This window comes from Gorilla gorilla, chromosome 2, assembly GCF_029281585.2.
Source record: "Gorilla gorilla gorilla isolate KB3781 chromosome 2, NHGRI_mGorGor1-v2.1_pri, whole genome shotgun sequence".
Taxonomy (NCBI): Eukaryota; Metazoa; Chordata; class Mammalia; order Primates; family Hominidae; genus Gorilla; species Gorilla gorilla.
In genome coordinates, this window is record NC_086017.1 from 212,633,878 (window position 1) to 212,657,773 (window position 23,896).

The window sequence follows — 23,896 nt, forward strand, 5'->3', positions numbered from 1 at the left end:
CAGATGACGGTGTAGATATTTCCACCTTTATACAGATGGCGGTGTAGATATTTCCATGTTCATAAAGTTGGCGGTGTAGATATTTCCATGTTTATAGAGATGGCGGTGTAGTTATTTCCATGTTGATACAGGTGGCTGTGTACATATTACCATCTTTATACAGATGGCGGTTTAGATATTTCCATCTTTATACAGATGGCGATGTAGATATTTCCATGTTCATACACAAGGCGGTGTAGATATTTCCTACTTATACAGATGGCTGTGTAGATATTTCCATGTTGATACAGATGGCAGTGTAGCCATTTCCATGTTTATAGAGATGGTGGTGTAGATATTTCCATGTTTATATAGATAGCGGTTTAGTTATTTCCATGTAAATAGGCATAGCGGTGTAGATATTTCCATGTTTATAGAGATAGAGGTATAGATATTTCCTAGTTTAAACAGATAGCGGTGTAGATATTTCCATGTTTATAGAGATAGCGGTGTAGACATTCCCACGTTTATACAGTAAGTGGTGTAGACATATCCATGTTCATACAGATGGCGGTGTAGATATTTCCACCCTTATACTGATAGCGGTGTAGATATTTCTATGTTTATACAGTTAGCTTTGTAGATAATTCCATCGTTATAAAGATGGCGGTGTAGATATTTCCATGTTCATACAGATGGCGGTGTAGATATTTTCATGTTTATACAGAAGGCGGTGTAGATATTTCCATGTTTATAGAGAAGGCTGTGTAGATATTTCCATCTTTCTACAGATAGCGGTGTAGATATTTCCATGTTTATACAGATAGCTGTGTATATATTTACATCTTTATACAAATGGCGGTGTAGATATTTCAATGTTTATACAGATGTCTGTGTAGATATTTCCATCTTTACACAGATGGCGGTGTAGGTATTTCCATGTTTATAGAGATGGCGGTGTAGATATTTCCATGTTTATAGAGATATCGGTGTATTTATTTCCATGTTAATAGGCATAGCGGTGTAGATATTTCCATGTTTATAGAGATAGAGGTGTAGATGTTTCCTTGTTTATACAGATAGCGGTGTATATATTTCCATGTTTATAGAGATAGCGGTGTAGACATTGCCACGTTTATACAGATTGCGGTGTAGATATTTCCATGTTTATAGAGATGGCGGTGTAGATATTTCCTTGTTTATTCAGATAGCTGTGAAGATATTTCCATCTTTATACACATGGTGGTGTAGATATTTCCATGCTTATACAGATTGCAGTGTAGATATTTCCATGTTTATACAGATGGCGGTGTACATATTTCCATGTTTAAAGAGTTGGCGGTGTAGATATTTCCATGTTTATAGAGATTACGGTGTAGTTTTTTCCATGTTGATTGGCATAGCAGTGTAAATATTTCCATGTTTATAGAGACAGAGGTGTAGATATTTCCTTGTTTATACAGATATTAGTGTAGATATTTCCATGTTTATAGAGATTGCGGTGTAGGCATTTCCACATTTATACAGATTGTGGTGTAGATATTTAAAGGTTCATACAGATGGTGGTGTAGATATTTCCATCCTTATACAGATAGCGGTGTAGATATTTCCATGTATGTACAGATGGTGGTGTAGATATTTCCATCTTTTTACAGATGTCAGTGTAGATATTTCCATGTTTATAGAGATGGCGGTGTAGATATTTCTATGTTTACAGAGATAGAGGTGTAGATATTTCCTTGTTTATAGAGATAGCGGTGTAGATATTTCCATGTTTATACAGATGGCCGTGTAGATATTTCCATGTTTATACAGATGGCGGTGTAGATATTTCCATGTTTATAGAGATGGCGGCGTAGATATTTCCATGTTTATAGAGATGGCGGTGTAGATATTTCCATGTTTATACAGATTGCGGTATAGATATTTCCATGTTTATACAGATAGCTGTGTAGATATTTCCATCTTTATACAAATGGCGTTGTAGATATTTCCATGTTTATACAGAAGGCGGTGTAGATATTTCCATGTTTATACAGATGGCAGTGTAGATATTTCCATGTTTATAGAGATGGCGGTGTAAATATTTCTATGTTTATGGAGATCACGTTGCAGTTATTTCCATGTTAATAGGCATAGCGGTGTAGATATTTCCATGTTTATAGAGATAGCGGTGTAGACATTGCCACGTTTATACTGATTGCGGTGTAGATATTTCCATGTTTATAGAGATGGCGGTGTAGACATTTCCATGTTTATAGAGATAGCTGTGTAGATATTTCCATGTTTATACAGATGGCGGTGTAGATATTTCCATCTTTATACACATGGCGGTGTAGTTATTTCCACGTTCATACAGATGGTGATGTAGATATTTCCATGTTTATAGAGATGGTGGTGTAGATATTTCCATGTTTATACAGATGGCGGTGAAGATATTTTCAACTTTATACAGATGGCGGTGTAGATATTTCCATCTTTATACAGATGGCGTTGTAGATAATTCCATGTTCATACACATGGCGGTGTAGATATTTCCATCTTTATACAGATGGCAATGTAGATGTTTCTATGTTTATACATATGGCAGTGTAGATATTTCCATTTTTATACAGATGGCAGTGAAGATATTTCCATGTTTATAGAGATGGCGGTGTAGATATTTTCATCTTCATACAGATGACGGTGTAGATATTTCCATCTTTATACAGATGTCAGTGTAGATATTTCCATGTTCATACAGAGGGCGGTGTAGCTATTTCCATGTTTATAGAGATGGCGGTGTAGATATTTCCATGTTTATAGAGATAGCGGTGTAGTTATTTCCATGTTAATAGGCATAGTGGTGTAGATATGTCCATGTTTATAGAGACAGGGGTGTAGATATTTCCTTGTTTATACAGAGAGCGGTGTAGATATTTCCATGTTTATAGAGATAGTGGTGTTGACATTTCCACGTTTATGCAGATAGCGGTGTAGATATTTCCATGTTCTTACAGATGGCGGTGTAGGTATTTCCATCCTTATACAGATAGCGGTGTAGATATTTCCAAGTTTATACAGATGGCGGTGTAGTTATTTCCATGTTTATGGAGATGGCGGTGTAGATATTTCCATGTTTATAGAGATAACGGTGTAGTTATTTCAAAGTTAATAGGCATAGCGATGTAGATATTTCCATGTTTATAGAGACAGAAGTGAAGATGTTTCCTTGTTTATACAGATAGCGGTGTTGATATTTCCATGTTTATAGAGATAGCGGTGTAGACACTTCCAAATTTATACAGATAGCGGTGTAGATATTTAAATGTCCATACAGATGGTGCTGTGGATATTTCCATCCTTATGCAGATAGCGGTGTAGATATTCCCATGTTTATACAGATGGCGGTGTAGATATTTCCATCTTTATACAGATGGCGGTGTACATGTTTCCATGTTCATAGAGATGTCGGTGTAGATATTTCCATGTTTTTAGACATGGTGGTGTAGATATTTCCATGTTTATACTGATAGCGGTGTAGATATTTACATGTTTATACAGTTAGCTTTGTAGTTGTTTCCATCGTTATACATATGGTAGTGTAGATATTTCTATGTTCATTCAGATGGCGGTGTAGATGTTTCCATGTTTATAGAAATGACGGTGTAAATATTTCCATGTTTATACAGAAGGGGGTGTAGATATTTCCATGTTTATAGAGATAGAGGTGTAGATATTTCCATGTTTATACAGAAGGGGATGTAGATATTTCCATGTTTATAGAGATGGCAGTGTAGATATTTCCATGTTTATACAGATGGCTGTGTAGATATTTCCATTTTTATACACATGGTGGTGTAGATATTTCCATGTTTATATAGATCGCGGTGTAGATATTTCCATCTTTATACAGATGGCGGTGTAGGTATTTCGATGTTTATAGACATGGCGGTGTAGATATTTCCATGTTTATAGAGATAGCTGTGTAGTTAGTTCCATGTTAATAGGCGTAGCGGTGCAGATATTTCCATGTTTATACAGACAGGGGTGTAGATATTTCCTAGTTTATACAGATAGCGGTGTAAATATTTCCATGTTTATAGAGATAGCAGTGTAGACATTTCCTCGTTTATACAGATAGCGGTGTAGATATATCCATGTTCAAACAGATGGCGGTGTAGATATTTCCATACTTATAGAGTTAGCGGTGTAGATATTTCCATGTTTATACAGATATCGATGTAGATATTTCCATGTTTATGGAGATGGCGGTGTAGATATTTCCATGTTTATAGAGATAACGGTGTAGTTATTTCAACATCAATGGGCATAGCGGTGTAGATTTTTCCATGTTTATAGAGACAGAGGTGTAGATGTTTCCTTGTTTATGCAGATAGCGGTGTAGATATTTCCATGTATATAGAGATAGCGGTGTAAACATTTCCACATTTATACAGATAGTGGAGTAGATATTTAAAGGTTCATACAGATGGTGGCGTAGATATTTCCATCCTTATACAGACAGCGGTGTAGATAATTCCATGTTTGTACCGATGGCAGTGTAGATATTTCCATCTTTTTACAGATGGCGGTGTAGATATTTCCATGTTCATAGAGATGGCGGTGTAGGTATTTCCATGTTTACAGAGATAGAGGAGTAGATATTTCCTTGTTTGTAGAGATAGCGGTGTAGATATTTCCATGTTTATACAGATGGCGGTGTAGATATTTCCATGTTTATAGACATGGCGGTGTAGATATTTCCATGTTCATAGAGATGGCGGTGTAGATATTTCCATGTTTATACAGATAACGGTGTAGATATTTCCATGTTTATACAGATGGTGGTGTAGATATTTCCATCTTTATAGAACTGGCGGTGCAGGTATCTCCATGTTTATACAGAAGGCGGTGTAGGTATTTCCATCTTTATACAGATGGCAGTGTAGCTATATCCATGTTTATATAGATGGCGATGTAGATATTTCCATGTTTATACAGATGGCAGTGTAGATATTTCCATGTTTATAGAGATGGCGATGTAAATATTTCCATGTTTATGGAGATCACGTTGCAGTTATTTCCATGTTAATAGTCATAGCGGTGAAGATATTTCCATGTTTATAGAGATAGAGGTGTAGATATTTCCTTGTTTATACAAATAGCGGTGTATATATTTCCATGTTTATAGAGATAGCGGTGTAGACATTGCCACGTTTATACAGATAGCGGTTTAGATATTTCCATGTTTATACAGATGGTGGTGTAGATATTTCCATGTTTATACAGATAGCTTTGTAGATATTTCCATCTTTATACAGAAGGTGGTGTAGATATTTCCATCTTTAGACAGATGGCGGTGTAGATATTTCCATGTTTACACAGATAGCGATGTAGATATTTCTATGTATATACAGATAGCTTTGTAGATATTTCCATGTTTATAGAGATAGCGGTGAAGAAATTTCCACATTTATACAGATAGTGGTGTAGATATTTAAAGGTTCATACAGATGGTGGTGTAGATATTTCCATGCTTATACAGATAGCGGTGTAGATATTTCCATGTTTATACAGATGGCGGTGTAGATATTTCCATCTTAATGCAGATAGTGGTGTAGATATTTCCATGTTCATACAGATGGCGGTGTAGATATTTCCATGTTTATAGAGATGGCGGTATAGAAATTTCCATGCTTATACAGGTGGCGCAGTAGATATTTCCATCTTTATACAGATGGTGTTGTAGATATTTCCATCTTTATACAGATGGCGGTGTAGATATTTCCATGTTCGTAGAGATGGTGCTGTAGATATTTCCATGTTTACAGAGATAGAGGTGCAGTTATTTCCTTGTATTTAGAGATAGCGGTGAGGATATTTACATGTTTATACAGATGGCGGTGTTGATATTTCCATCTCTATACAGATGGCGGTGTACATATTTCCATGTTCATACAGTTAGCTGTGTAGATATTTCCATCGTTATACAGATGGTGGTGTAGATATTCCCATGTTCATACAGATGGCGGTGTAGATATTTCCAGGTTTATACAGATGACGGTGTAGATATTTCCATGTTTATACAGAAGGCGGTGTAGATATTTCCATGTGTATAGAGATGGCCGTGTAAATATTTCCATGTTTATACAGATAGCTGTGTAGATATTTCCATGTTTATACAGATAGCTGTGTAGACATTTACATCTTTATACAAATGGCAGTGTAGATATTTCCATGTTTATATAGATGGCGGTGTAGTTATTTCCATCTTTATACAGATGGCGGTGTAGGTATTTCCATGTTTATAGAGATGGCGGTGTAGATATTTCCATGTTTATAGAGATAGCGGTGTAGTTATTTCCATGTTAATAGGCATAGCGGTGTAGATATTTCCATGTTTATAGAGATAGAGGTGTAGATATTTCCTTGTTTATACAGATAGCGGTGTATATATTTCCATGTTTATAGAGATAGCGGTGTAGACATTGCCACGTTTATACAGATAGCGTTGTAGATATTTCCATGTTTATAGAGATGGCGGTGTAGATATTTCCTTGTTTATACAGATAGCTGTGTAGATATTTCCATCTTTATACAGATGATGGTGAAGATATTTCCATCCTTATACAGATAGCGGTGTAGATATTTCCATGTTTATACAGATGGCGGTGTAGATATTTCCTTGTTTATAGAGATGGCAGTGTAGTTATTTCCATATTAATAGGCATAGCGGTGTAGATATTTCCATGTTTATAGAGACAGAGTTGTAGATATTTCCTGTTTTATACAGATAGCGGTGTAGATATTTCCATGTTTATACAGATAGCGGTGTAGATATTTCCATGTTTATACAGTTAGCTGTGTAGATGTTTGCATCGTTATACAGATGGCGGTGTAGATATTTCCATGTTCATACAGAAGGCGGTGTAGATATTTCCATGTTTTTAGAGATGACGGTGTAGATATTTCCATGTTTATACAGATAGCTGTGTAGATATTTCCATTTTTATACACATGGTGGTGTAGATATTTCCATGTTTATACAGATCACGGTGTAGATATTTCCATCTTTATACAGATGGCGTTGTAGGTATTTCAATGTTTATAGAGATGGCTGTGTAGATATTTCCATGTTTATAGAGATAGTGGTGTAGTTATTTCCATGTTAATAGGCATAACGTTGTAGATATTTCTATGTTTATAGAGACAGGGTTGTAGATATTTCCTTGCTTATACAGATTGCTGTGTAGATATTTCCATGTTTATAGAGATAGCGGTGTAGACATCTCCACATTTATACAGATGGCAGTGTAGATATTTCCATGCTTAAACAGATGGCGGTGTAGATATTTCCTTGTTTATACAGATCTTGGTGTAGATATTTCCATGTTTATACAGATATCAGTGTAGATATTTCCATGTTTATACAGATGGCAGTGTAGAGATTTCCATGTTTATAGAGATTGCGGTGTAGTTATTTCCATGTTAATAGGCATTGCGGTGAAGATATTTCCATGTTTATAGAGATAGAGGTGTAGATATTTCCTTGTTTATGCAGATAGCGGTTTAGATATTTCCACGATTATTGAGCTAGCGTTGTAGACATTTCAAAGATTATACAGATAGCGGTGTAAATATTTCCATGTTCATACCGATTGTGGTGTAGATATTTCCATCCTTATACAGATAGCGGTGTAGATATTTCCATCTTTATACAGATGGCGTTGTAGGTAATTCCTTGTTCATACACATGGCTTTGTAGATATTTCCATCTTTATACAGATGGCAGTGTAGATATTTCCATGTTTACACATATGGCAGTGTAGATATTTCCATCTTTATACAGATGGCTGTGCAGATATTTCCATGTTTATAGAGATGGCGGTGTAGATATTTCCAACTTAATACAGATGACGGTGTAGATATTTCCATCTTTATACAGATGTCGGTGTAGATATTTCCATGTTCATACAGATGGCGGTGTAGCTTTTTCCATGTTTATAGAGATGGCGGTGTAGTTCTTTCCATGTTTATCCAGATGGTGGTGTAGATATTTCCAAGTTTATAGAGATGGCCGTGTAGATATTTCCATCTTCTTACAGATGACGGTGTAGATGTTTCCATGTTCATACAGATAGCGGTGTAGATATTTCCATGTTTATACAGATGGCGGTGTAGATATTTCCATGTTTATAGAGATGGCCGTGTAGATATTTCTAAGTTTTAAGAGATGACAGTGTAATTTTTTCCAGATTTATAGAGATAACGGTGTAGTTATTTCCATGTTAACAGGCATAGCGGTGTAGATATTTCCATGTTTATAGAGATGGCGGTGTAGATATTCCCATGTTCATACATAAGGCGGTGTAGATATTTCCATCTTTATACAGATGGCGGTGTAGATATTTCCATGTTTATACAGATGGCAGTGTAGGTATTTCCATGTTTATGGAGACGGCGGTTTAGATATTTCCATGTTCATAGAGATGGCAGTGTAGATATTTCCATGTTTAAAGAGATAGAGTTGTAGATATTTCCTTGTTTATAGAGATAGCGGTGTAGATACTTCCATGTTTATACAGATAGCGGTGAAGGTATTTCCATCTCTATACAGATGGCGGTGTACATATATCCATGTTCATACAGATGTCGGTGTAGATATTTCCGTGTTTTTAGACATGGCGGTGTGGATATTTCCATGTTTATACAGATAGCAGTGTAGATATTTCCATGTTTATTCTGTTAGCTGTGTAGATATTTCCATCGTTTTACAGATGGCGGTGTAGATACTTCCATGTTCATACAGATGGCGGTGTAGATATTTCCATGTTTATACAGATGACGGTGTAGATATTTCCATGTTTATACAGAAGGCGGTGTAGATATTTCTATGTTTATAGAGATGGCGGTGTAGATATTTCCATGTTTATACAGATAGCGTTGTAGATATTTCCATGTTTATACAGATAGCTGTGTAGATATTTACATCTTTATACAAATGGCGGTGTAGATATTTACATGTTTATACAGATGGAGGTGTAGACATTTCCATCTTTATACAGATGGCAGTGTAGGTATTTCCATGTTTATAGAGATGGCGGTGTAGATATTTCCATGTTTATAGAGATAGCGGTGTAGTTATATCCATGTTAATAGGCATAGCGGTGTAGATATTTCCAAGTTGATAGAGATGGCGGTGTAGATATTTCCATGTTTATAGAGATAGAGGTGTAGATATTTCCAACCTTATACAGATAGCCGTGTAGATATGTCCATGTTTATACAGATGGCGGTGTAGATATTTCCATCTTTATACACATGGCGGAGTAGATTTCTCCACGTTCATACATATGGCGGTGTAGATATTTCCATGTTTGTAGAGATGGTGGTGTAGATATTTCCATGTTTATACAGATGGCGGTGTCGATGATTCCATGTTTATACATATGGCGGTATAGATATTTCCATCTTTATACAGATGGCTGTGTAGATATTTCCATCTTTATACAGATGGCGGTGAAGATATTTCTATGTTCATACACAAGTCGGTGTAGATATTTGCATATTTATACAGATGGCGGTGTAGATATTTCCGTGTTTATACAGATGGCAGTGTAGGCATTTGCATGTTTATAGACATGGCGGTGTAGATATATCCATGTTTATACAGATAGCTGTGTAGATATTTCCATCTTTAGACCGATGGCAGTGTAGGTATATCCATGTTCATGCAAATGGCGGTGTAGATATTTCCATGTTTATACAGATGGCAGTGTAGATATTTCCATCTTTATACACATGGCGGTGTAGATATTTCCATGTTCTTACACATGCCGTTGGAGATATTTCCATCTTTATACAGATGGCAGTGTAGATATTTCCATGTTTATAGAGATGGCAGTGTAGATATTTCCATGTTCATACAGATGACGATGTAGATATTTCCATCTTTATACAGATGGCGAAGTAGATATTTCCATGTTCATAAAGACGTCAGTATAGATATTTCCATGTTTATAGAGATGGTGGTGTAGATATTTCCACGTTTATACAGGTGGCGGTGTACATGTTACCATCTTTATAAAGATGGCGGTTTAGATATTTCCAATTTTATACAGATGGCGGTGAAGATATTTCCATGTTTATACACAAGGTGGTGTAGATATTTCCATCTTTATACAGATGGCTGTGTAGATATTTCCATGTTTATACAGATGGCAGTGTAGACATTTCCATGTTTATAGAGATGGCAGTGTAGATATTTCCATGTTTATACAGATTGCTGTGTAGATATTTCCATCTTTATACAGATGGCAGTGTAGATATATCCATGTTTATACAAATGGCGGTGTAGATATTTCCATGTTTGTACAGATGGCGGTGTAGATATTTCCATGTTTATAGAGATGGCGGTGTAGATATTTCCATGTTTATACAGATGGCGGTGTAGATATTTCCATGTTTATAGAGATGGCGGTGTAAACATTTCTATGTTTATAGAGATCACGTTGTAGTTATTTCCATGTTAATAGGCATAGCAGTGTAGATATTTCCATGTTTATAGAGATAGAGGTGTAGATATTTCCTAGTTTATACAAATAGCGGTGTAGTTATTTCCGCGTTTATAGAGATAGCGGTGTAGATATTGGCACGTTTATACAGATAGCAGTGTAGATATTTCCATGTTTATAGAGATGGCGATGTAGATATTTCCGTGTTTATACAGATAGCTTTGTAGATGTTTCCATCTTTATGCAGATGGTGGTGTAGATATTTCCATCTTTAGACAGATGGCGGTGTAGATATTTCCATGTTTACACAGTTAGCGGTGTGGATATTTCCATGTTTACACAGATAGCGGTGTAGATATTTCTATGTTTATACAGTTAGCGGTGTAGATATTTCCATGTTTATAGAGAGAGCGGTGAAGACATTTCCACATTTATACAGATAGCGGTGTAGATATTTAAAGATTCATACAGATGGTGGTGTAGATATTTCCATCCTTATACAGATAGCGGTGTAGATATTTCCATGTTTATACAGATGGCGGTGTAGATATTTCCATCTTTATACAGATGGTGGTGTAGATATTACCATGTTCGTAAAGATGGCGGTGTAGATATTTCCATGTTTATAGAGATGGCGGTGTAGGTGTTTATAGTGGTAACGGTGTAGTTATTTCCATGTTAATAGGCATAGCGGTGTAGATATTTCCATGTTTATAGAGACAGAGGTGTAGATATTTCCTAGTTTAAACAGATAGCGGTGTAGATATTTCCATGTTTATAGAGATAGCGGTGTAGACATTTCCACGTTTATACAGTAAGCGGTGTAGATATATCCATCTTCATACAGATGGCGGTGTAGATATTTCCACCCTTATACAGATAGCAGTATAGATATTTCCATGTTTATACAGTTAGCTGTGTAGGTATTTCCATCGTTATACAGATGGCGGTGTAGGTATTTCCATGTTCATACAGATGGCGGTGTAGATATTTCGATGTTTATACAGACGACGGTGTATATATTTCCATGTTTATACAGAAGTCCGTGTAGATATTTCCATGTTTATAGAGATGGCTGTGTAGATATTTCCATGTTTAGACAGATAGCGGTGTAGATATTTCCACGTTTATACAGATAGATGTGTATATATTTACAACTTTATACAAATGGCGGTGTAGATATTTCCATGTTTATACAGATGGCGGTGTAGATATTTCCATCTTTATACAGACGGCGGTGTAGGTATTTCCATGTTTATAGAGATGGAGGTGTAGATATTTCCATGTTTATAGACATAGAGGTGTAGTTATTTCCATGTTAATAGGCATAGCGGTGTAGATATTTCCATGTCTATAGAGATAAAGCGGTAGATATTTCCTTGTTTATACAGATAGCGGTGTAGATATTTCCGTGTTAATAGAGATAGCGGTGTAGATATTTCCATGTTTATAGAGATAGCGGTGTAGACATTGCCACGATTATACAGATAGCCATGCAGATATTTCCATGTTTATAGAGATGGTGGTGTTGATAATTCCATCCTTATACAGATAGCGGTGTAGATATTTCCATGTTTATAGAGATGGCGGTGTAGATATTTCTATCTTTATACAGATGGTGGTGTAGATATTTCCATGTTTACAGAGATTGAAGTGTAGATATTTCCTTGTTTATAGAGATAGCAGTGTAGATATTTCCATGTTTCTACAGATGGCTGTGTAGATATTTCCATCTCTATACAGAGGGCCGTGTACATATTTCCATGTTCATACAGATGGCGGTGTAGATATTTCCATGTTTTTAGACATGGCGGTGTGGATATTTCAATGTTTATACAGATGGCGGTGTAGATATTTCTATGTTTATTCAGATGACGGTGTAGATATTTCCATGTTTATACAGAAGGCGGTGTAGATATTTCCATGTTTATAGAGATGCCGGTGTAGATATTTCCATGTTTATACAGATAGCGGTGTAGATATTTCCATGTTTATACAGATAGCTGTGTAGATATTTACATCTTTATACAAATCGCCTTGTACAAATTTCCATGTTTATATAGATGGCGGTGTAGATATTTCCAACTTTATACAGATGGCAGTGTAGGTATTTCCATGTTTATTGAGATGGCGGTGTAGATATTTCCATGTTTATAGAGATAGCGGTGTAGTTATTTCCATGTTAATAGGCATAGCGGTGTAGATATTTCCATGTTTATAGAGATAGCGGTGTAGACATTGCCACATTTATACAGATAGTGGTGTAGATATTTCCTTGTTTATAGAGATGGCGGTGTAGATATTTCCATGTTTATACAGATAGCTGTGTAGATATTTCCAGGTTTATACAGATGGTGGTGTAGATATTTCCATCCTTATACAGATAGCGGTGTAGATATTTCCATTTTTATATAGATGGCGGTGTAGTTATTTCCATGTTCATAGAGATGGCGGTGTAGATATTTCCATGTTTATAGAGATAACGGTGTAGTTATTTCCATATTAATATGCATAGCGGTGTAGTTATTTCCATGTTTATGGAGACAGAGATGTAGATATTTCCTTGTTTATACAGATAGCGGTATAGATATTTCCATATTTATAGAGATAGCGGTGTAGACATTTCCACATTTATACAGATAGTGGTGTAGATATTTAAAGGTTCATAAAGATGGTGGTGTAGATATTTCCATCCTTTTACAGATAGCGGTGTAGATATTTCCATGTTTGTACAGATGGCGGAGTAGATATTTCCTTCTTTATACAGATGGCGGTGCAGATATTTCCATGTTCATAGAGATTTCGGTGTAGATATTTCCATGTTTACAGAGATAGAGGTGCAGATATTTCCTTGATTATAGAGATAGCGGTGTACATATTTCCATGTTTATACAGATGGCGGTGTAGTTATTTCCATCTCTATACAGATGGCAGTGTACTTATATCCATGTTCATACAGACGGCGGTGTAGGTATTTCCATGCTTTTAGACATGGTGGTGTAGATATTTCCATGTTTCTACAGATAGCGGTGTAGATATTTCCATGTTTATACAGTTAGCTGTGTAGATATTTCCATCGTTATACAGATGGCGGTGTAGATATTTCCATGTTCATACAGATGGCAGTGTTGATATTTCCATGTTTATACAGATGAAGGTTTAGATATTTCCATGTTTATACAGAAGGCGGTGTAGATATTTCCATGTTTATAGAGATGGCGTTGTAGAGATTTCCATGTTTATACAGATAGCGGTGTAGTTATTTCCATGTTTATACAGATAGCTGTGTAGATATTTACATCTTTATTCAAATGGCGGTGTAGATATTTCCATGTTTATACAGATGGGGGTGTAGATATATCCATCTTTATACAGATGGCGGTGTAGGTATTTCCATGTTTATAGAGATGGCGGTGTGGATATTTCCATGTTTGTACAGATGGCAGTGTAGATATTTCCATCTATTTACAGATGGCGGTGTAGATATTTCCATGTTCATAGAGATGGCGGTGTAGGTATTTCCATGTTTATAGAGATGGCGGTGTAGATATTTCCATGTTTATAGAGATGACGGTGTAGATATTTCCATGTTTATAGAGATGGTGGTGTAGATATTTCCATCTCTATATAGACGGCGGTGTACATATATCCATGTTCATACAGACGGCGGTGTAGGTATTTCCATGTTTTTAGACATGGCGGTGTAGATATTTCCATGTTTATACAGATAGCGGAGTAGATATTTCCATGTTTATACAGTTAGCTGTGTAGATATTTCCATCATTATACAGATGGCGGTGTAGATATTTCCATGTTTATACAGAAGGCGGTGTAGATATTTCCATGTTTATAGAGATGGAGGTGTAGATATTTCCATGCTTATATAGATAGCGGTGTAGGTATTTCCATGTTTATACTGATAGCTGTGTAGGTATTTACATCTTTATACAAATGGCGGTGTACATATTTCCATGTTTATATAGATGGCGGTGTAGATATTTCCATGTTTATACAGATAGCGGTGTAGGTATTTCCATGTTTATTGAGATGGCGGTGTAGATATTTCCATGTTTATAGAGATAGCGGTGTAGTTATTTCCATGTTAATAGGCATAGCGGTGTAGATATTTCCATGTTTATAGAGATAGCGGTGTAGCCATTCACACATTTATACAGATAGTGGTGTTGATATTTCTATGTTTATAGAGATGGTGGTGTAGATATTTCCATGTTTATACGGATAGCTTTGTAGATATTTCCAGCTTTATACAGATGGTGGTGTAGATATTTCCATCCTTATACAGATAGCGGTGTAGATGTTTCCATGTTTATATAGATGGCGGTTTAGATATTTCCATGTTTATAGAGATGGCGTTGTAGATATTTCCACGTTTATAGAGATAACGGTGTAGTTATTTCCATATTAATATGCATAGCTGTGTAGATATTTCCATGTTTATGGAGACAGAGGTGTGGATATTTCCTTGTTTATACAGATAGCGGTGTAGATATTTCCATGTTTATAGAGATAGCGGTGAAGCCATTTCCAAATTTATACGGATGGCGGTGTAGATATTTCCATGTTTATACAGATAGCGGTGTAGATATTCCCATGTTTATACAGATAGCTGTGTAGATATTTCCATGTTTATACAGATAGCAGTGTAGATATTTCCATGTTTATACAGATAGCGGTGTAGATATTTCCATCCTTATACAGATAGCGGTGTAGATATTTCCATGCTTATACAGTTAGCAGTGTAGATATTTCCATCGTTATACAGATGGCGGTGTAGATATTTCCATGTTCATACAGATGGCGGTGTAGATATTTCCATGTTTATACAGATGACGGTGTAGTTATTTCCATGTTTATACAGAAGGCGGTGTAGATATTTCCATGTTTATAGAGATGGCGGTGTAGATATTTCCATGTTTATAGAGATGGCGGTGTAGATATTTCCAGGTTTATACAGATGGCGGTGTAGGTATTTCCATGTTTATACAGATAGCGGTGTAGATATTTCCGTGTTTATACAGATAGCTGTGTAGATATTTCCATCTTTATACAGATGGCGGTGTAGATATTTCCATGTTTTTACAGAAGGCGGTGTAGATATTTCCATGTTTGTACAGATGGCGGTGGAGATATATCCATGTTTATACAGATGGCGATGTAGATATTTCCATGTTTATACAGATGGCGGTGTAGGTATTTCCATGTTTATAGAGATGGCGGTGTAGGTATTTAAATGTTTATAGAGATAGAGGTGTAGTTATTTCCTTTTTAATAGGCATAGCGGTGTAGATATTTCCATGTTTATAGAGATAGAGGTGTAGATATTTCCTTGTTTATACAGATAGCGGTGTAGATATTTCCATGTTTATAGAGATAGCGGTCTAGGCATTGTCACGTTTATACAGATAGCGGTGTAGATATTTCCTTGTTTATACAGATAGCGGTGTAGATATTTCCATGTTTATAGAGATAGCGGTGTAGACATTTCCAAATTTATACAGATAGCGGTGTAGATATTTAAAGGTTCATACAGATGGTGGTGTAGATATTTCCATTCGTATTCAGATAGCGGTGTAGATATTTCCATGTTTGTACAGATGGTGGAGTAGATGTTTCCATCTTTATACAGATGGCGGTGTAGGTATTTCCATGTTCATAGAGATGGCGGTGTATATATTTCCATGTTTTAAGACATGGCGGTGTAGATATTTCCATGTTTATACAGATAGCGGTGTAGATATTTCCATGATTACAGAGATAGAGGTGTAGATATTTCCTTGTTTATGGAGATAGCGGTGTAGATATTTCCATGTTTATACAGATGGCGTTGTAGATATTTCCATCCTTATACAGATAGCGGTGTAGATATTTCCATGTTCATAGAGATGGCGGTGTAGATATTTCCATGTTCATACAGATGGCGGTGTAGATATTTCCATGCTTTTAGACTTGACGGTGTAGATATATCCATGTTTATACAGATAGCAGTGTAGATATTTCCATGTTCATACAGTTAGCTGTGTAGATATTTCCATCGTTATACAGACGGCGGTGTAGATATTTCCATGTTTATTCAGATGACGGTGTAGTTATTTCCATGTTTATACAGAAGGCGGTGTAGATATTTCCATGTTTATAGAGATGGCATTGTAGATATTTCCATGTTTATGGAGATGGCGGTGTAGATATTTCCATGTTTATACAGATAGCGGTGTAGATATTTCCATGTTTATACAGATAGCTGTGTAGTTATTTCCTTCTTTATACAGATGGCGGTGTAGATATTTCCATGTTTATAGAGATAGCGGTGTAGACATTTCCAAATTTATACAGATAGCGGTGTAGATATTTAAAGGTTCATACAGATGGTGGTGTAGATATTTCCATCCTTATACAGATAGCGGTGTAGATATTTCCATGTTTATACAGGTGGCGGTGTAGTTATTTCCATCTTTATACAGATGGCGGTGTAGATATTTCCATCTTTATACAGATGGCGGTGTAGATATTTCCATGTTCATACACAATGGGGTTTAGATATTTCCATATTTATACAGATGGCGGTGTTGATATTTCCATGTTTATACAGATGGCAGTGTAGGTATTTCCATGTTTATGGAGATGGCGGTTTAGATATTTTCATGTTTATACAGATAGCTGTGTAGTTATTTCCATCTTTATACAGATGGCAGTGAAGTTGTATCCATGTTTATACAGATGGCGGTGTAGATATTTAAATGTTTATAAAGATGGCAGTGTAGGTATTTCCATGTTTATAGAGAAGGCGGTGTAGATATTTCCATGTTTATAGAGATGGCGGTGTGGATATTTCCATGTTTATACAGATAGCGGTGTAGATATATCCATGTTTATACAGATAGCTGTGTAGATATTTCCATCTTTATACAAATGGCGGTGCAGATATCTCCATGTTTATACAGAAGGCGGTGTAGATATTTCCATCTTTATACAGATGGCAGTGTGGATATATCCATGTTTATATAGATGACGGTGTAGATATTTCCATGTTTATAGAGATAGCGGTGTAGACATTGCCAGGTTTATACAGATAGCATTGTAGATATTTCCATGTTTATAGAGATGGCGGTGTAGATATTTCCATGTTTATACAGATAGCTTTGTAGATATTTCCATCTTTATACAGATGGTGGTGTAGATATTTCCGTCTTTAGACAGATGGCAGTGTAGATATATCCATGTTTGCACAGATAGCGATGTAGTTATTTCTATGTTTATAAGGATAGCGGTGTAGATATTTCCATGTTTATAGAGATAGCGGTGAAGACATTTCCACATTTATACAGATAGCGGTGTAGATATTTAAAGGTTCATACAGATGGTGGTGTAGATATTTCCATCCTTATACAGATAGCGGTGTAGACATTTCCATGTTTATTCTGATGGCGGTGTAGATATTTCCATCTTTATTCAGATAGTGGTGTAGATATTTCCATGTTCATACAGATGGCGGTTTAGATATTTCCATGTTTATAGAGATGGCGGTGTAGATATTTCCATGCTTATACAGGTGGCGGAGTAGATATTTCCATCTTTATACAGATGGAATTGTAGATATTTCCATCTTTATACAGATGGCGGTGTAGATATTTCCATGTTTATAGAGACAGCGGTGTAAATATTTCCATGTTTATGGAGATGACGTTGCAGTTATTTCCATGTTAATAGGCATAGCGTTGTAGATATTTCCATGTTTATAGAGATAGAGGTGTAGATATTTCCTTGTTTATACAAATAGCGGTGTAGATATTTCCATGTTTATAGAGATAGCGGTGTAGACAATGCCACGTTTATACAGATTGCTGTGTAGATATTTCCATGTTTATAGAGATGGCGGTGTAGAAATTTCCATGTTTATACAGATAGCTGTGTAGATATTTCCATCTTTATACAGAGGGCGGTGTAGACATTTCCATCATTAGACAGATGTCGGTGTAGATATTTCCATGTTTACACAGATAGCGGTGTAGATTTTTCCATGTTTACACAGATAGCAGTGTAGATATTTCCATGTTTGTACAGAGAGCGGTGTAGATATTTCCATGTTCATACAGATGGCGGTGTAGATATTTCCATGTTTATAGAGATGGCGGTATAGTTATTTCCATGCTTATACATGTGGCGGTGTAGTTATTTCCATCTTTATACAGATGGCGGTGTAGATATTTCCATCTTTATACAGACGGCGGTGTAGATATTTCCATGTTAATACACAAGGGGGTGTAGATATTTCCATCCTTATACAGATGGCAGTGTAGATATTTCCATGTTTATACAGATGGCAGTGTAGATATTTCCATGTTTATAGAGATGGCGGTGTAGATATTTCCATGTTTATACAGATAGCTGTGTAGATATATCCATGTTTACACAGATAGCTGTGTAGATATTTACATCTTTCTACAAATGGTAGTGTAGATATTTCCATGTTTATATTGATGGCGGTGTAGAAATTTCCATGTTTATACACATGCCGGTGTAGGAATTTCCATGTTTATAGAGATGGCGGTGTAGATATTTCCATGTTTATGGAGACAGCGGTGTAGTTATTTCCATGTTAATAGGCATAGCGGTGTAGATATTTCCATGTTTATAGAGATAGATGTGTAGATATTTCCTTGTTTATACAGATAGCGGTGTAGATATTTCTATGTTTATAGAGATAGCGGTGTAGACTTTGACACATTTATACAGATAGCGGTGTAGATATTTCCAAGTTTATAGAGATGGCATTGTAGATATTTCCATGTTTATACAGATAGCTGTGTAGATATTTCCATCTTTATATAGATGGTGGTGAAGATATTTCCATCCTTATACAGATAGCGGTGAAGATATTTCAATGTTTATACAGATGGCGGTGTAGATATTTCCATGTTTATAGAGATGGCGGTGTAGATATTTCTATGTTTATAGAGATAACGGTGTAGTTATTTCCATATTAATAGGCTTAGCGGTGTAGTTATTTCCATGTTTATAGAGACAGAGGTGTAGATAATTCCTTGTTTACAGATAGCGGTGTAGATATTTCCATGTTTATAGAGATAGCGGTGTAGACATTTCCAAATTTATGCAGATAGTTGTGTAGATATTTAAACGTTCATACAGATGGTGGTGTAGATATTTCCATCCTTATACAGATAGCGGTGTAGATATTTCCATGTTTGTACAGATGGCGGAGTAGATATTTCCATCTTTATACAGATGGCGGTGTAGATATTTCCATGTTCATAGAGATGGTGGTGTAGATATTTCCATGTTTACAGAGAGAGAGGTGTAGGTATTTCTTTGTTTATAGAGATAGCGGTGTAGATATTTCCATGTTTATAGAGATAGCAGTGTAGACATTTCCACATTTATACAGATAGTGGTGTAGATATTTAAAGGTTCATACAGATGGTGGTGTAGATATTTCCATCCTTATACAGATAGCGTTGTAGATATTTCCATGTTTGTACAGATGGCAGTGTAGATATTCCCATCTTTTTACAGATGGCGGTGTAGATATTTCCATGTTCATAGAGATGGCGGTGTAGGTATTTCCATGTTTACAGAGATAGAGGTGTAGATATTTCCTTGTTTGTATAGATAGCGGTGTAGCTATTTCCATGTTTATACAGATGTCGGTGTAGATTTTTCCATCTCTATACAGATGGCGGTGTATATATTTCCATGTTCATACAGATGGCGGTGTAGATATTTCCAAGTTTATAGACATGGCGGTGTAGATATTTCCATCTTTATACAGATACCGGTGTAGATATTTCCATGTTTATACAGTTAGCTGTGTAGATATTTCCATCGTTTTACAGATGGCGGTATAGATATTTCCATGTTCATACAGATGGTGGTGTAGAGATTTCCATGTTTATAGAGATGGCGGTGTAGATATTTCCATGTTTATACAGATGGCAGTGTAGATATTTCCATGTTTATAGAGATGGCGGTGCAGATATTTCCATGTTTATAGAGATGGCGGTGTAGATATTTCCAAGTTTATACAGATAGCGGTGTAGATATTTCCATGTTTATACAGATAGCTGTGTAGATATTTCCATCTTTATACAAATGGCGATGCAGTTATCTCCATGTTTATACAGTAGGCGGTGTAGATATTTCCATCTTTATACAGATGGCAGTGTAGATATATCCATGTTTATATAGATGGCGATGTAGATATTTCCATGTTTATACAGATGGCAGTGTAGATATTTCCATGTTTATAGAGATAGCTTTGTAGATATTTCCATCTTTATACAGATGGTGGTGTAGATATTTCCATCTTTAGACAGATGGCGGTGTAGATATATCCATGTTTACACAGATAGCGATGTAGATATTTCTATGATTATGCAGATAGCGGTGTAGATATTTCCATGTTTATAGAGATAGCGGTGAAGACATTTCCACATTTATACAGATAGCGGTGTAGATATTTAAAGGTTCATACAGATGGTGGTGTAGATATTTCCATCCTTATACAGATAGCGGTGTAGATATTTCCATGTTTATACTGATGGCGGTGTAGAGATTTCCATGTTTATAGAGATGGCGGTGTAGATACTTCCATGTTTATAGAGATAACGGTGTAGATATTTCCATGTATATACAGATGGCGGTGTAGATATTTCCATGTTCATGGAGATGGCGGTGTAGATATTTCCATGTTTATAGAGATAACGGTGTAGTTATTTCAATGTTAATAGGCATAGCGGTGTAGATATTTCCATGTTTATAGAGGCAGAGGTGTAGATGTTTCCTTGTTTATACAGATAGCGGTGTAGATATTTCCATGTTTATAGAGATAGAGGTGTAGATATTTCCATCTTTATACAGATGGTGGTGTAGATATTTCCATGTTCATACAGATGGCGGTGTAGATATTTCCATGTTTATAGAGATGGCGGTGTAGATATTTCCATGCTTATACATGTGGCGGAGTAGATATTTCCATCTTTATACAGATGGCGTTGCAGATATTTCCATCTTTATACAGATGGCGGTGTAGATATTTCCATGTTTATAGAGATGGCAGTGTAAATATTTCCATGTTTATGGAGATCACATTCCAGTTATTTCAATGTTAATAGGCATAGCGGTGTAGATATTTCCATGTTTATAGAGATAGAGTTGTAGATATTTCCTTGTTTATACAAATAGCGGTGTAGATATTTCCATGTTTATAGAGATAGCGGTGTAGACATTGCCACGTTTATACAGATAGCCGTGTAGATATTTCCATGTTTATAGAGATTGCGGTGTAGATATTTTCATGTTTATACAGATAGCTGTGTAGATATTTCCATCTTCATGCAGATGGCGGTGTAGACATTTCCATCTTTAGACACATGTCGGTGTAGATATTTCCATGTTTACACAGATAGCGGTGTAGATTTTTCCATGTTTACGTAGATAGCGGTGTAGATATTTCCATGTTTATACAGAGAGCGGTGTAGATATTTCCATGTTCATACACATGGCGGTGTAGATATTTCCATGTTTATAGAGATGGCGGTATAGATAATTCCATGCTTATACAGGTGGCGGTGTAGTTATTTCCATCTTTATACAGATGGCGGTGTAGATATTTCCATGTTCATACTCAAGGCGGTGTAGATATTTCCATCTTTATACAGATGGCGATGTAGATATTTCCATGTTTATACAGATGGCAGCGTAGGTATTTCCATGTTTATAGAGATGGCGGTGTAGATATTTCCATGTTTATACAGATAGCTGTGTAGATATTTCCATGTTTACACAGATAGCTATGTAGATATTTACATCTTTCTACAAATGGCAGTGTAGATTTTTCCGTGTTTATATAGATGGCGGAGTAGATATTTCCATGTTTATACACATGGCAGTGTAGGAATTTCCATGTTTATAGAGATGGCAGTGTAGATATTTCCATGTTTGTAGAGATAGCGGTGTAGTTATTTCCATGTTAATAGGAATAGCGGTGTAGATATTTCCATGTTTATAGAGATAGAGGTGTAGATATTTCCTTGTTTATACAGATAGCGGTGTAGATATTTCCATGTTTATAGAGATAGCGGTGTTGACTTTGACACATTTATACAAATAGCTGTGTAGATATTTCCATGTTTATGGAGATAGCGGTGTAGACATTGCAACGTTTATACAGATAGCGGTGTAGATATTTCCATGTTTATAGAGATTGCGGTGTAGATACTTCCATGTTTATACAGATAGCTGTGTAGATATTTCCATCTTTTTGCAGATGGCGGTGTAGACATTTCCGTCTTTAGACAGATGTCGGTGTAGATATTTCCATGTTTACACAGATAGCGGTGTAGATTTTTCCATGTTTATACAGATAGCTGTGTAGATATTTCCATGTTTATACAGAGAGCGGTGTAGATATTTCCATGTTCATACACATGGTGGTGAAGATATTTCCATGTTTATTGAGATGGCGGTATAGATAATTCCAAGCTTATACAGGTGGCGGTGTAGTTATTTCCATCTTTATACAGATGGCAGTGTAGATATTTCCAACTTTATACAGATGGCGGTGTAGATATTTCCATGTTTTACTCAAGGCGGTGTAGATATTTCCATCTTTATACAGATGGCGGTGTAGATATTTCCATGTTTATACAGATGGCAGTGTAGGTATTTCCATGTTTATAGAGATGGTGGTGTAGATATTTTCATGTTTATACAGATAGCTGTGTAGATATTTCCATGTTTATACAGATGGCAGTGTAGATATTTCCATGTTTATAGAGATGGCGGTGTAGATATTTCCATGTTTATACAGATAGCTGTGTAGATATTTCCATGTTTACACAGATAGCTTTGTAGATATTTACATCTTTCTACAAATGGCAGTGTAGATATTTCCATGTTTATATAGATGGTGGTGTAGATATTTCCATGTTTATACAGATGGCGGTGTAGGAATTTCCATGTTCATAGAGATGGCGGTGTAAATATTTCCATGTTTATAGAGATAGCGGTCTAGTTATTTCCATGTTAATAGGCATAGCCGTGTAGATATTTCCTTGTTTATACAGATAGCGGTGTAGATATTTCCATGTTTATAGAGATAGCGGTGTAGACTTTGACACGTTTATACAGATAGCGGTGTAGATATTTCCAAGTTTACAGAGATGGCTCTGTAGATATTTCCATGTTTATACAGATAGCTGTGTAGATATTTCCATCTTTATACAGATGGCGGTGTAGATATTTCCATGTTCATAGAGATGGTGGTGTAGATATTTCCATGTTTACAGAGATAGAGGTGTAGGTATTTCTTTGTTTATAGAGATAGCGGTGTAGATATTTCCATGTTTATAGAGATAGCAGTGTAGACATTTCCACATTTATACAGA